General features: G+C 50.1%; 1 protein-coding gene across 3 annotated transcripts in view; it reads right to left on the bottom strand.

The window, feature by feature from the left end:
• The window catches only part of SMG6 (SMG6 nonsense mediated mRNA decay factor), a 198,714-nt gene that overhangs the window by 26,134 nt on the left and 158,308 nt on the right, over positions 1 to 14,272 (bottom strand). The gene's annotated exons all lie outside the window — the stretch shown is intronic.

Genomic DNA, 14,272 nt, shown 5'->3' with positions numbered 1-14,272 from the left:
GTAAAGAGAGAAGAGGGAAGGCAGTCTGGGGCATATCTTGGGTGGGGTGGTGGATGAGCAGAGAACGAATGGTGTTCTCTGAAAACCGGTGGGTGTCCATGGCCATGTGGCAGAGCATCAGCGCAGCCTGTGCAGAGATGCCTTGCAGAAACAGAAAAAGAGATCTAAGCTGTCTTATGGAAGGCGGTGGAGGGAGAGGGAGCGACGGGGAACTGAGCAGCAGGTACCACAGATGCATGTTAAGTTGTGAGACTTAACACCAGCCAGGGAAGAGGAGGAGGGGTCAGAGAGCTGAACCAGGCCTCTGGATGCAAGCTCCCTGGAATGAGGGACTCGCTGCATCTTTATTGGGCCCCCGTTTTCTCTAGACAGGCCTCCTGGAAGGCACAGACACTGGAGCGGCTGGCTACATTTTGCAAAACTTCTTTTTCTAAACTTTTGGTTTGGGGTGGTCAGAATTTAAACTTGCTCTATCAGCCAGTTCTTTTTTTTTTTTTTTTTAACTGGTTTTAAAAAGTCTTGCTTGCTACTGCTCCTCTGGTTACAGAGAAAAATCACACGGGTTTTCCCCTACAAACTCAAGTTTACAGGTTATTTTTCTTGTTTCTCTAAATGGAGCCAATTACTTTCACATTTGTTGAAACCTTCAATCAAACTTTATAGCTTGTTAATTTCACAGAATGTCCTTAGAGCAAATAAGATGCAGACAGAAAAGTGAAGTCTTGCTGAGATTATTAAGAAATTTTAACATAGCCTATAAATCCACGACCAAGGCTGGTAAAACACAGGCCCGCCTGGCTGGCTGCTGAGGTCAATTAGCAATGGGTTAATTATCATCTTTAATGAGCCAAGCCTGCATGATTGGCTACAAGAAACTGAACTCAGACTACAGTGTTTTCACAAACTGAGAACTTCTAGTGATACACGACATCCTCACGGGAGACCAAAGGGTGGGTCGGTTATCCTGGAAGGATGATTCTACAGCGGCCGAGGGTGGGTCAGCCTGAGAAGAGGTCTGCCAGTGAAGGTTCAGACACAGGGAATCCTCTGGAGCTGGGGGGACAGAGGAAAGGGGTTATTCACGTTCCTAGGGGAGGGAAGCTGGCTTTGAGGATGCACAATCCCTCTGAAGGCCGAGGCAGCTGCTCACGATGAGAGGGAAACAGACACTCCCAGCCCAGCTGAATCAGGACGAATGGGTACTGCACTCTGAGAGAGGGTCACAGGTCAGAGGGGAGAGGAGGGAAGAACCTGGCAGGTGCTGAATGACAAAGTGGACAAGGAGAGAACGTCTGGGTCCTTGTGCCAGACACGGATCCTGAGGAGCCCCGCGTATCCTGTCCCAGGGCCTCCACGTGGTCAGCGGGTCACTTGCTCCCCATCCCTGCTGCAGCAGGGCCCCACTGCTTCCAGCACAGGCCTGGCCCTCAGTCTCCTTTAATCCCAGTGTCCAGACTCAGCCAGCCCTGGTGCTATGGTTGGTCTGCGCCAGCCGAGGGGTCGACAGGTCACAAGGCGAAATGCTCACAATCATCGGGCAAACCCACCCCGCAGCAGCCACACCATTCCACGTGTCTGGTCCCAACAGCTGTGTTTTCTTCTTCGTGAAGGCAACTCGGGCCGTCACCAATCAGCTGGCTGTTCAGAGTGAATGGCAGCCAGCTAGCCCCACCCACACCTCCCCCACCGCATACGTGCGGAACGCTCACTGGCCTTAAGTTTCCCAGAGAGGGGTGGGTGGGAACTGGCAAATGGTCAGGTGGGAAGACTTGGTAAGCGTGGGGGAGACGGAGATTATGTTCACAATGGGAGGAGAGGTGGGAGAACAGGAGAAGTGGAGCATACACTGGTGGCAAGAAGGTAAATACAGAAGGAAAAACAGGTCCATTTTGGGAAGAGGCAAGTTGTGGTTATACAGCAGCTTGGTCAAGAGCCTGGGCTTCATAGTTGGAGGTCTAAATTCAAGTGGACACTTTCTAGCTGATGGACACTTTCTAGCTGTGTGTCCTTAGGCAAGTTACTCAATGTCTCTGAGCCCCGGCTCAAAGCTGTTTAAGAGAGATAATGCATCTCAAGTATCCAGCAAGGTGCCTGGGCTCAGAAAGTGCTAAATACATGAGTGGCTGTTATGCTTTTTCTTCTATGCTGCCCTGCTCTGCTCAGAGGCAGGAGGGGGACTCTGTCTGACACCACGGAGACGTGTGGAAGCCAGGCTCAGAGGTAAGGGCACATGGCCCAGGGCTGAGGGGAAAGGCCCTGGAATGCTCACCTGGCTGCTGAAGCTGCTGAAACAGTTTATTTTGAGCTAAGGTATTGGATCCAGGTGACTGGACAAGGCACTTGGTGGAGGGAAGGGCCAGCCTTTCTGCAGTGGCCCCTTTCCTGCTGTCTATAAGGACTCAGGACCTCACCACAGGCTTGCATGCATTCTATAGGACTCCAGAGGGGCCCCCTGGGCCGGGGCTTTAGGGCAAGCAAGGCACTAATACACACATCACAAGTAAGGTCCTGTGGTGAATCTCAGCTGCCTTAGCCCCCTGGCCCCCTCCTACTGGGGTGTGGCTGGCAGATCTGCCTCTGTTAGTGGCATCCTCCTTACACGAGGCAAGCTGCATCCCTGCTCCAGGTCTCTCAACACAAGAAAAATAACCTCTACCCACCTGAATTTCCTGAGCTTGGACATTCTAAACAAAGCGAGAGAGGAGTCCTGGCTCTCCTGGGTAGAGGACAGCTGGCTCTTCTTGAACTGTTCCCTCGTGGAAAGAAACTACCTTTTTCTTTTTTCCCCTGGAGCTCTAAGCTCCGACTGTATGAGCAAGGTGCATTCTCAATAGTGAGCGTGTTGCAGGGAGCAAGCTATAGGCAGCAGTAGCTCGGGCTGCAGTCCAATCGGCTTCCCCTGCAGAGGCTCTGAGAGCAGCCACCCGCACTGGCAGGGGCTGGGCGGATACTGGCACTGCCAACACAAGCCTTTCAGGTCTGGCTGGCTTCAGCTGCTCTGAAACCTGGAGCTCTGGCGCTGGGGCCCTCACTCACTGAACCAGCAGGGGAGGCTACAAGCTCAGCCCCTGGGGAGGAAAGGCCTGAGTCTGTCTCAGTCTGCAAATATCCACACGCAGTCGGCTTCTACACTGCCGGTTAGTTCTAGGCCAGGAGCACGGTATCTGGAGCTCTGGTCGCCCTGAGCCACCTGCCTCTTTGCTTTCCAGACAGCCAGCATCAGGAGGCCGCCCCTTGGGTTCGTGTGCAGGCTCCATCACCCAGTTTGCTTCTGGTTTTATTTATGTGTAGGGATGAATGCTGAGACCTGCAGCATTCAACACACCCAATCACCACTCAGCTCCACAGATGCTTACTAAGTGTCTACTGTGTGCACGAGGCCCCATTCTAGACCATGAGGATTCAGTAGAAGGGGGTGGGGCACATTCAGAGCAGGTGAATCAAGCTCCTGGGAGAGAGATACCCACCCCACCAATGACTGACAGTACCCAAAAGGGCAGAATTCTCATTTCTCTTCTTCTCCTTCAAGGGAAGAGGAAGAGGAAGCCTGGGGAGAAGCAAAGCCCTTCGTAGAGACGGGGCACACGCTCCTTTATCCCATTTAGGTGGAGAGAGCCTGAAGAAGTCAGGAGGGAGAAATCCCTTGGGCTCAGCCTTGGCACCAGGTGAAATCCCCCTCTCTCAACACTCCCCACGGTCCGTGCGAGGTCTCCCTACCAGACGTCTCCTTGCTCCCTCCTTGCTGTTTCTCCCTAACCCCCAACTCCAGGTACCCCTGTTCAACATTCCCTTGCATGCCATTTGCCCCCTGGTACCTCTGAGACTAAAGATTACTCCCCAAACTGCCTCGACCTACAGGCCTTTACTTCCATGCAATCAGTTCATTCCCTCACCTTCCTTTAAGTGTGATACAAACTCTTTCTTTTCAAAAAGTTGTTGTCCAGCTTGCTGGTCCATTGCCCACACATTTTCCCTAAGGCTCTGTTATGTGACAGGGATCACGCCAGGCATTTTGGGCAAGAGAATAAGGCACGACTTCCTGGGTGGTCCGGTTCGATCCCTGGTCAGGGAACTAGATCCCACATGCTGCAACTAAAGATACCGCGTGCCATAAAGAAGACTGAAGATCCCGAGTGCCACAACTAAGACCCAGGGAAGTCAAATAAATAAATATTAAAAAGAACAAAACCATACATGGTTTAAAAAAGACAGAACAAGTCAGATGCAGTCCTTGACTTCGCAGAGCTTTCAGGCCACAGAGGGCTCTGACGGTAACCTGGACTGACCTCTTCCAAATCCCCAGAAGCCCCTCCAGCACCTACAGGCTAGGTCTCCACGTCCTCTGCCTCTTCTCCGGCAGCACGGGGAGCCCTCCACACCTGTACTGACGCCGCAAAGTGAGCCAGCAGTCACTCAGAGCCTCCCTGGAACCCCCGCTACGTCTCCCAGCGAGCCAACCCTTTCCTATGTCGGGTGCAGAGGACTCAAGATCCTCTTAAAACCATTGTCGCTTCATGCTGAAGACATATATAAGTAATTTTTCTTATGGCCTACTTAACAGGTTCTTTTTCCTATTAACTCTCAGTCCTGACCATGCTGTGTGAGAGGCCCATTACTGTTCTCAGCTTACAAGGGGGTTCACTCCCTTCTAGGGAACCTATTCCTCCTTTAGACTGTTCTCATTGGTGGAAAGGTCTATCCCTCTCAAGCCCAGATCTGCCTCCCTGGGCTTCCAGTTCTGTTCCCTGGGGCCACGACAAAGTTCTTAACTCTGCTTCTGTATGACTGGCCTCCAATTTTTTTGAAGTCTGCTCTGTTACACCTTCTCTAGGCTAAACAGTCCCACTTCCTTCCACTGCTCCTCACTTCAACGTCTCCTCAACATCCTGGGGATTCTCTCACTAAGACTTTCACGGAGACGAATGTCTCCTGCAGGGAGTGCCCACGTGCGGTCTGGCAGCAGAGAACAAAACACACAGCTCCTCCCTGCTCTATCCTGGACACCTCAACTCTGAGAACTGGCCGAAAAAGCACGTGTTCTGCTGTTCACCTCTTTGCCCTAGTGACACATTGTGAGCTTTTAATCAACAAATCCCCAAAGTGTTTTCACACATGTGGCTAAATAATATCTCCCCCCACTGAGTGCAAGCCCTCCACTAACTATTTCTCTTTCTCACATTCCTTCACTGAGGCCTCCCCACACTATAAAACCCCCATTATTCAGTATTGTCCTGCACACTACTTGCTGTGTGTGCTGACTTTCTGGATAAAGTAGGATTTTAGGTTTATTCCTATTGGATTTCGTGTAATTATTTACTTCTTTCATTGGAGCCTATCAAGTTCTCTTTGGGTCCTTCATTTGTCATCTGAGAATGTCACCTTCCTTCTCAAGTTCGTGACATCCATAAATTTCATCTGTTTATGCTTCGCAGTATCATTCTCCCATTAGGCTATCCTGTTTTCTCTTAAGGAAGGCTCTTGAGGACAGGCATGTAATCTGTACTTGTGTGTGTGTGTGTGTGTGTAATCTGTACGTATGTACGTGTGTGTGTGTATTTAAAGAAAAATCTATCTGCTGCATCTAATATACACTATGGGTGGTCGGATGACGTGGATGGCCGACTGTGGGAGGCTGATGGCAACTCTGGGACCTGAGGACAACTCCAGGCACCATCATGGTCGTGGGCACAGGGGTGCCAGCCACACTGGGCAACCATGAATCACGCTCCTTGTGCTGCACAACGGGACACCCTGGACAGACTCAGAGATGCTCCTTTCTGCTGTGGGTGGTGCTCCCCAAGGAGATTCAGGCTCCATAAGGAATGATGCTCTCTTTTGACAGGCTACCTACAGAGTTTCTAGTTTGAAAGAAGATACCATGAGAAGCCAAGCTCTGGGCACGTCCTGCCTTGTCCTCACTTCAGGCTGCTGCCCCAGGGCAAGGTACAACACACCTCAGCGAGAGGTGAGAATCATTCTCTTCAAAGCACTGATGTCATGCTCGGAGGGAAACATTACACCTGTATCTCGAGAATCCCCATGGCATAGTAAAAATACAGTGAAGAGAATTTCCCTGAGTTTAGGGCTGAGGCCTGAGGGCACTTCAAGCTGCATTTTCAGGTTCTACACCTAGAGGCCTGAGTCCCAAGTGGCACAGGGCCTCATGGCTGGAGACACGACAAACGTGGGTAATAACTAAAGTGAACTGAAGTCTATTTATAGTTTGATAAGGTTTAAGTAAGCCAAATGCCTGGCATAAACAAGCTGTTCAATAAATATTAGCTCCCCTTTCTTCACCCCTGAGTGCTAAAAAGCATTTTAAAAACCACCTGCACTGAATCACACAAGGAACTGGTTAAAAATGCCGATTCCTGGACTCCACTTTGGACTAAATCAATTAGTATCTCTGGGGACAGGGCCTCGGAATGTGTACTTTAAGTAAGCGTTCCTGTTATTAACACTTAGGAACGCTGCAGTTGGAGAATCATTGCTTTAAAGGCTGGAAGACTCTCCAATTAAAATAAATAAATTTATATTAAAAAAAAATAAAGGCTGGAAGACTAAGAGGAGGCAGCCGCAAGTTTAGTCCACTCTTCAAATGCAACTCTGGGGAAGGTACAAAGAAACAGGCTACATTTTTCATGGCAGTCTTGAATCTAGAAACCCTCACTCAGCACCCTATGAAGCAGCAACTATTACATTCAGATAATGATTCTAGAGATGAGAAAAAATTAATGAGATGTGAAGCCAGATGCAATGACTTCCTAGGCCAGCATTCTTGCCACCTCACCAGACCCACTTCCTGCGAGAGCACCACTGGGGCTTCCCAGGCACAAAAACAAAACCCGCTGCGTGTGGCTCTACCCATCACAGCCAGGCACGGTGCCTCATCTAATCCCCTCAACAGCCCCATGAGGTTGGTGCTGTCAGAACCTCTATTTTACAGGTGAGGAAACCAAGGCACAGAGGAGGAATGTGCTCGGGTTCAGGCGGCTGGTAAGTGGAAGGGCTGGGAATGGGCCCCTGCTTGGAGCACTCCAGCCGCCCCAGCCCTCGATGGGCCTGAAGTATCACCTGTGCCTTAGCCAGAGACTTATAGTCTCTTCAGGGGAAAGGGCTGATCATAAAAAAATCCAAATGTGGCAGCCTCTTGCCACTCATCTTGTGAGGACAGAACTCCCGGGCTTGCTGCACTTCTCTGGGGCAGCCAACCTGCTACAGGACTGGACGGACGGACGTTCACTGCATGCTCTCCTGTGTGATGGTGGGCAAGCCATCCAACCCTGTTTGCAGAGACACAGGTGATTCTGAAGGTCTCTTTCCATTTTCAGGGGTTTCTCTCACTCTGGGCAGTCATCTTGGGAAGGAGAGGAAGACAGTTCTGCCACCGACCTTGATGCTGGAGCCTGGCTCTGTCACGGGGGATGGTGCCAAGAGCTGGGTTTGGCTTTTTTGGAAGGAAGGGCTGAAGATTCAGAATCTGAACTAACAGTGAGAGCTGGGAGATAATTCCGGATGGGAAAAGATGGTACAGGTTCTTCTCACATGGTCGGCCCCTCAGGGAGACTCGGAGGGTTTTATGAATCATTAGCACAGAGCTCCCCTCTGGCCACAGAGCAGAGGAAGAAACATCAGACCAGTTTATAAAGCTCCAGAGCGGAAAATTTCTGGTGGTGTCCAAGCTAAGTTTTTTGGCTTTCTGTGAAGTTTGGAAAGACTTATACTGATGTTTTAATCACCTGTTTAGTGTTCTGAAGACTGTTGTCAGCGGCTCACTGAGCCGGCTCCAGCAGGCAGTGGGAGCTGCTGGCGCACGCACTGGGCTCATCCTGTGAGCTGTTTCTTTCCCATGGCCGTCTCTGACACCCTGCAGCTCCCACCAGGCCGCTGGGAGGGTACAAGCCAAGCCAGTGTGCCCTGTAGGAGGCAGAGGACAAGGTTTCTGGACTACTTTTCACCAGAGCGGAGGCCAGGAAGGGCGGCTTAAGAAAAGCCAAGGTGGGAAGAGAGAAGGGGTGGTCTCAGGGGACCAGTCCGCCTCTGGCGGGCACTGAGGAAACAGGTTTGCCGTCCAACAGTACCACCGTCCAGACATTCTAAAGTCCCTGGGTACTGATCATGAAAAGACGTTCTCATGAGTGAAAAAGAAAACTGAGCAAACTCAGGGCAGGGCACGTTCTAGAAACAAAAACTCATGAGCATGCAAGAAGTCCATTAAGGAGGTTCAGGGCAGCGGCATGCAGACCAAGTCAGCATTTTACTTCTGCAGTTTGCATGGGTCACAACATCTTGGTGGCGGAAATAGCCCATTTTACTGGGAAAGCTGTGCTGGAGATGAAGTGGTGGCTGATGGTTGCTAGGCACTAGATTATTTCATCTGATTATCACAGTAATCCTGGGAGACAGAAAGAGGAAGAAGAAACTAAAGCCCGGAGGAAACAAACATCCAGTCGGGGGCAAAGCTGGAATTTAAACCCATTGTGTCTTACTCCGGGCTTCCCAGGTGGCGCGAGGGGTAAAGAACCCGTCTGCCGATGCAAGAGACAGACACAAGATACGGGATTCGATCCCTAGGTCAGGAAGGAAGATCCCCTGGAGGAGGGCAAAGCAAGCCACTCCAGTACTCTTTTCTTGCCTAGAGAATCCCATGGACAGAGGAGCCTGGCGTGCTGCAGTCCATAGGGTCTCAGAGTCAGACATGACTGAAGTGACTTAGCACGCACACAGCAGGTGTCTTACTCCAAAGTCCATTATACTCTTTAGCCTCTTAGGAAGTAACGGTATTTTTGGAGAAAGGGACCTACTAAGAGTCCGTTTCACACAAGGATATATTGCCCCGGCCACTGCCCCGGCCACTGCCCTGGCCGCCCCCAGCCCAGCAGGAGCCCAATGGCCCACTCCCAGACCAAAAGAAACAATTCTGATGAACTCACAAGCAGATGAACAGGAACCAAATGGGAGCATGGCTAAGCTATAGGCAAGAGCTGCTGCTGCTAAGTCGCTTCAGCCGTGTCCGACTCGGTGCGACCCCACAGACGGCAGCCCACCAGGCTCCCCCGTCCCTGGGATTCTCCAGGCAAGAACACTGGAGTGGGTTGCTACTTCCTTCTCCAATGCATGAAAGTAAAAAGTGAAAGTGAAAGCGACCCCATGGACTGCAGCCTACTAGGCTCCTCCGTCCATGGGATTTTCTAGGCAAGAGTACTGGAGAGGGGTGCCATCGAGCAGTGACACTCAAATCCAAACCTTCTCGGGCTACTTGCTCTGTCATTCAGCTCATTTCACTTCCCCAGACACAGCGCAGGTAAGACCTCACCTGGTCAGCTGATGAGCTGAATGAATATGGGAAACTTGTCACTATGGGATGCCAAGTTAAAACACACACGTGAGTATCCCCAAAAAGTTCTCTGCAGTCTTGGACCCGGGATGGACTGTAGAGAAAAAAGCCCATCAGAGAGCCTGGGGACAAGACAAAGAAGTCAAAGCTCCTTCCTGGTACCCACAGGCTCCACAAATCTGTCAATCTGAGAAACTTTTACAGAGCAACAGGGTGTGTGGTTCATCTAGCAATCCTTGATCCTGGAGCAATATATGAAGGTGGAGAAGAGAGAGAATAGTTTCCTTCTCAGTAGAGAGGCCAGGCTGAGGGAGGAGATGCTGAGAGACCAGTTCTCACAGGATTCCCTTTCCTTCTCTTCTGCTCTTTCCAGGGGACGCTTCTTCAACTGCCGGTGCTCTCCAGCTGAGAGTTAACTTCCCTCCGCCTGGCCGGACCGCTCCACACACAGCACCATTCCCTGCCCTATTATGCCCGAGTTCAGCAGGGCTTCTAACGGAGGAAGGGAGGGGGGCTCTCCAGGGAACTCGGCTTTCTGAGGGAAAGGAGACTTGTACCACAGCAAAAGGCACACGCTGCCCTTCCTCAGTGACCTCAGAGAGGAATCTACTTACAAAGGCTGCAGTCGGAGAGGGAAGTGGGAGAAGGAAGGGACAGAGAGGGAGACCGTGACCAATGAGGTCGCAAGTCCCACTGGGATAACTGGGAGGACAAGGAAAAGGCCGCCTTGTCACGCGGACAGAACTGCCCGGACCCCGCTGATGATGACGGAGGGAAGGCGGGTGCTGAGGCGGTGCCTGGGGCAGAAGCTTGTGGACCACTGCGTCGAATGTGGGGACATGCAGGAGAAAACGCTCTGAAGCTGATGACAAGGCAGACAGGAAACTTCCGTGTCCTTGCTGACAGGAAAGAAAGAGTGAAATTCTGGATCCTCTCTCCTCGGCAGGATTTCTAATAGGCGTCTGAGGCTCACCCGCTTCCCAAGGATGTGCTGACAGCTGGGAATACTGCCCTTCAGGTCAGGCAGAGCAGGGATCTAGGCCTCTCCAGGAGTTCACAAGAGGTTCAGTAAGGACTCAGACCATGATCCAAAACACAAACGGGACTGCCATTTCCTGTTGGGTTTCCATGCTGTAAAAAAGTGGGGAGAGATGCCAACAGCAAAGTGCTCAGCCTCCTGTGGAAAATGGAGTATGCGATGTAGCCGGCTCCAGGCTCTGACTTGTAAATCTAAGTGAGAACTAGTTGCTAGCTGTAGAGGATTACAGTGTTCAGGAGATACTCCACCACCCAACCTGCCAGCCTTTCTGCTCCCTGCCCGTGGACTTCTAGGGAGCTGACGACAAAGCTGTCTGGGGCCTCCAGGGGATGGGCAGCCTGGGGCTCTGGCAGCTCCTCTGGACCTCGGCTCACTGTCCTGTGTTCTTAAACAGCTTTGATGGAACAAGCCATCTGTGAGGGCTATTTAGCTTGGAACTGGAAGAGGGTGAGGATGTGGAAAAAGTAATCGGGCAGCTAAAGGATGGGGCCAGAGAGAGAGAGAGGGCAGGTGGCATGTTCACGGGACTGAGTGCCAGGGCCGAGAGGAGGGTGGGACTGCAGAGCAACGGTGCCGATGGAGGCCAGCACGGGAGGTGCTAGGGCGCCCAGGATAGCAAGACTTTACTTCCAAAGTGGTGCCATTCTCCCTCAAGGGCTCACAGACCCTCACTTGCAGGTGTCTGTGATGGGAGACTCCTGGGCTAACACAGCTGTTAAGCGCCCCTGCTTTGCCATCTGAAAATCAACCTGAGTTCTGCCTAATTACTTGCCAGGCCTGGGCCTGCAAGCCTAAAAGGCAAATCTAACAGTTTTTTGACACCCAAAGCCACAAGATAACGGCAAGAGCTGAAAGAGTGGAAAAGTGAGATGGTGGAGGATCAGGGGGAATCCTTATGAATTACAGAAAACAGCAACAGAAACACATAAACTGCATGGCAAGGGGGGAGGATATATGGGAATCTGAGCAGGACTGGACTGTACCTGGTCGTTTTTTTGGAGTCGTCTTAACCGTGTCTCCAATCAGTATAAAGAATATGTATATGGGCTTCCCTGATGGCTCAAATGGTAAAGAATCAGCCTGCAATGTAGGAGGCCCGGGTTCAATCCCTGGGTCCTGAAGATCCGCTGGAGAAGGAAATGGTAGCCCACTCCAGTATACTTACGCCTGGAGAATTCCATGGACAGAGGAGCCTGGTGGGCTACAGTCCATGGGATCGCAAAGAGTCAGATACGACTAAGCGACTAACACTTTCAATTTCATATATATGTGTATATACACACAGAGAGAGATATTTAGAATCTAGGCATTTTCACATATGTTATCTGATTTAATCCATGTCAAAATCTTAGGAGGGGACTACTAGCATTCTCATTTCATAGAGCGTAAACTCAGGCCCAGATGGAATGAATAACTTAGGTGTAGTTTTCTTATGATCTGAATGGAGCAGAATGAATATTATGATTTGTAACGAGACTTTTAATCAGACTTTTCTGCAGGTCATTCTGGCAAAATGGCATTAGCATTGACGGTGTCTCATCTGATCTATTCTCCTCACAGGATTTGAAAAAGAGACCAAAAAAGCTGCTGCCAGAGTCTATTTCTGATTCTTTACCAAGTCTTTCCAAGTCATCAGACTAAGAACAGGCTTAGAGACAGTGAGCCAGCAACTCTGAATGCTGTTTAGTTGACATACACACACAGAAAGACATACAAACAATTATAAACTGCTTAGTATAGTTTCAGGGCTTCATGCTGGTAAGACAGAGACACAAAATTTCTGTACCAGCCTGTACTAGTGAAGCCTACACACAGCCTAAACTGTTTTAAAATGGACGACACAGAGCTAAAACTGAATCCCGCCACTGAATTCTGTTACATAGACTAAAGTCATTCTTGCTGCTGAGAAAGCAGAAGAGAAGTTCAACGACAGCATCTCTTCTAGGAGCCACTGAAGAGGTGGTGGCACCTGGGCTTCAAGTACCAGGACAAATGGAAGCTGTTCAGTAATAGCTTAAACACAAGACACGTGGTAAAAAACAAACATCAAAACGTAGAGTACAAACGGCTGAATTTTAAAAACAACCTTCCCACCTGTTTCTACAGCCTCTGCCAGCCTCATTGCCAGTTTCTGGGGTGGCTGGCAGAGGTATTTATGCACATACTGCCATGTATGATTAACTATGGCTCTATACCTGTTACATATATTTATATAAATGGTGATATACACATTGTCATAAAAAAAAAAAACCTTAACAGCATATCTGAGAGATCGTCAACATCATTTGTGTAGCACATTTCATACCAAATGCTAAAGATCATCAACAGTGAGGTTCTGGAATAGATCCAGAAAACCAACCATGTTTATTGCAATGGAATCTCTCAGTGTTGGGATGACTCAAAGACTCAGCAAAAGCAGCAAGGGAAAGCAGACAGACGAAAAACTGTTCATCAGTAAAGTCCATCAGTCACCATCAGGTCCGACACACCCGGGAGTACTCAGCAACCACAGACCCTCAACCAGGCAGGGTCTCAAATGACAACAGGCTTCGGCCACGAGGACTGCACTGACATATCCAGAAAGAATGTGAGGGCTTCCCTGGTGGCTCAGTGGGAAAGAATCCTCCTGCCAATGCAGGAGACATGGGTTCGATGTATGTAAAAGGTATAGAGCCATAGTTAATCATACATGGCAGTATGTGCGCAAATACTTCTGCCGGCCACCCCAGAAACTGGCAATGAGGCTGGCAGAGGCTGTAGAAACGAGAGGTGGAAAGGTTGTTTTTAAAATTCAGCTATTTGTACTCTTCATTTTGATTTTTGTTTTTTACCACATGCCTCGTGTTTAAGCCTGTGAGTCACAACTATCAAGCCTGTCTGTGCTCTGGAGCCTGGGAGCCACAACTACTGAGCCCACGCGCAGCAGCTATGGAAGCGCACACAGCTAAGAGCCTGTGCTCCGCAACAAGAGAAGCCCCCACAGTGGGAAGCCCTCACACTGCCGTGAAGAACGGCCCCTGCTCGCCGCAATCAGAGAGGAGCCCGCACACCAGTGAAGACTCAACACAGCCAACATGAGTAAAATTATAGATATAAAAAAGAAAGGGAGCAGTACATGTATGCCTCCAGTCTGCATGCTGCCCCGACTCCCACACCAGAGCAGACAACATCAGGAGGGTCCTCAACACAAAACACGGTCACACTTTCTAATGAAAATCAAGTTGTGTTAATTCCATCTCCACTTGTAACCCAGGTTTTATGGCAAGAGGCGCCTGGTACACCTGAAGGCGTGTGCACTGTCTGCAAGTGCCTGTCTCCCTAGCAGGGCCTTTACACAGATGTCACACAACTGTAGGGTATTTGAGGGGCTTCCGGCTGATCTCACAGACTGAGCTTCTGCTGTGATGGTACCCTATTCCAGGGATCAGGGGACAACAACTCTGGCTCCCCGGACTGTACTTCCCCAAACATTTTCAAGTATTCTACTGAATTCATTCAATAAATATTTATTAAGCATCTGCTCTGCACAGGAGGGTTTATTTGAGACACGAGGGATACAATAGTCAATAAAATTATGTTCATGTTGTCATGAAGCTTAACATTCTTGGGAAACGAGAAACAAGCAAACAAATACAGGGACAAGAAGTGGGAAGAACTAGGAAAAAATAAAGTAGGGTAAGAGGGACAGAGAGCAACAGGCTAGCAGAGAGGGCGGCTATTTAAGACGGACAGAAGAAGGCTCCTAGATCAAGTGCTGTTTGATCAGACATGAAGGAGTGAGCCACAAAGCAGAGATGGCCTTACCTTCTGGGGTAGGTACCCGGAGCGCCAGGGAATCCCTTCTCTCCTAACAAGGATTGCCAGCTACACAGCGTGGAGGAAGGGGCAGGGGCCTG

Source organism: Oryx dammah, unplaced genomic scaffold (genome assembly GCF_014754425.2).
Source record: "Oryx dammah isolate SB20612 unplaced genomic scaffold, SCBI_Odam_1.1 HiC_scaffold_8, whole genome shotgun sequence".
NCBI classification, from domain to species: Eukaryota; Metazoa; Chordata; class Mammalia; order Artiodactyla; family Bovidae; genus Oryx; species Oryx dammah.
The sequence above is the reverse complement of the archived record's forward strand: the minus strand, read 5'-3'. Positions and strand labels throughout refer to the sequence as shown.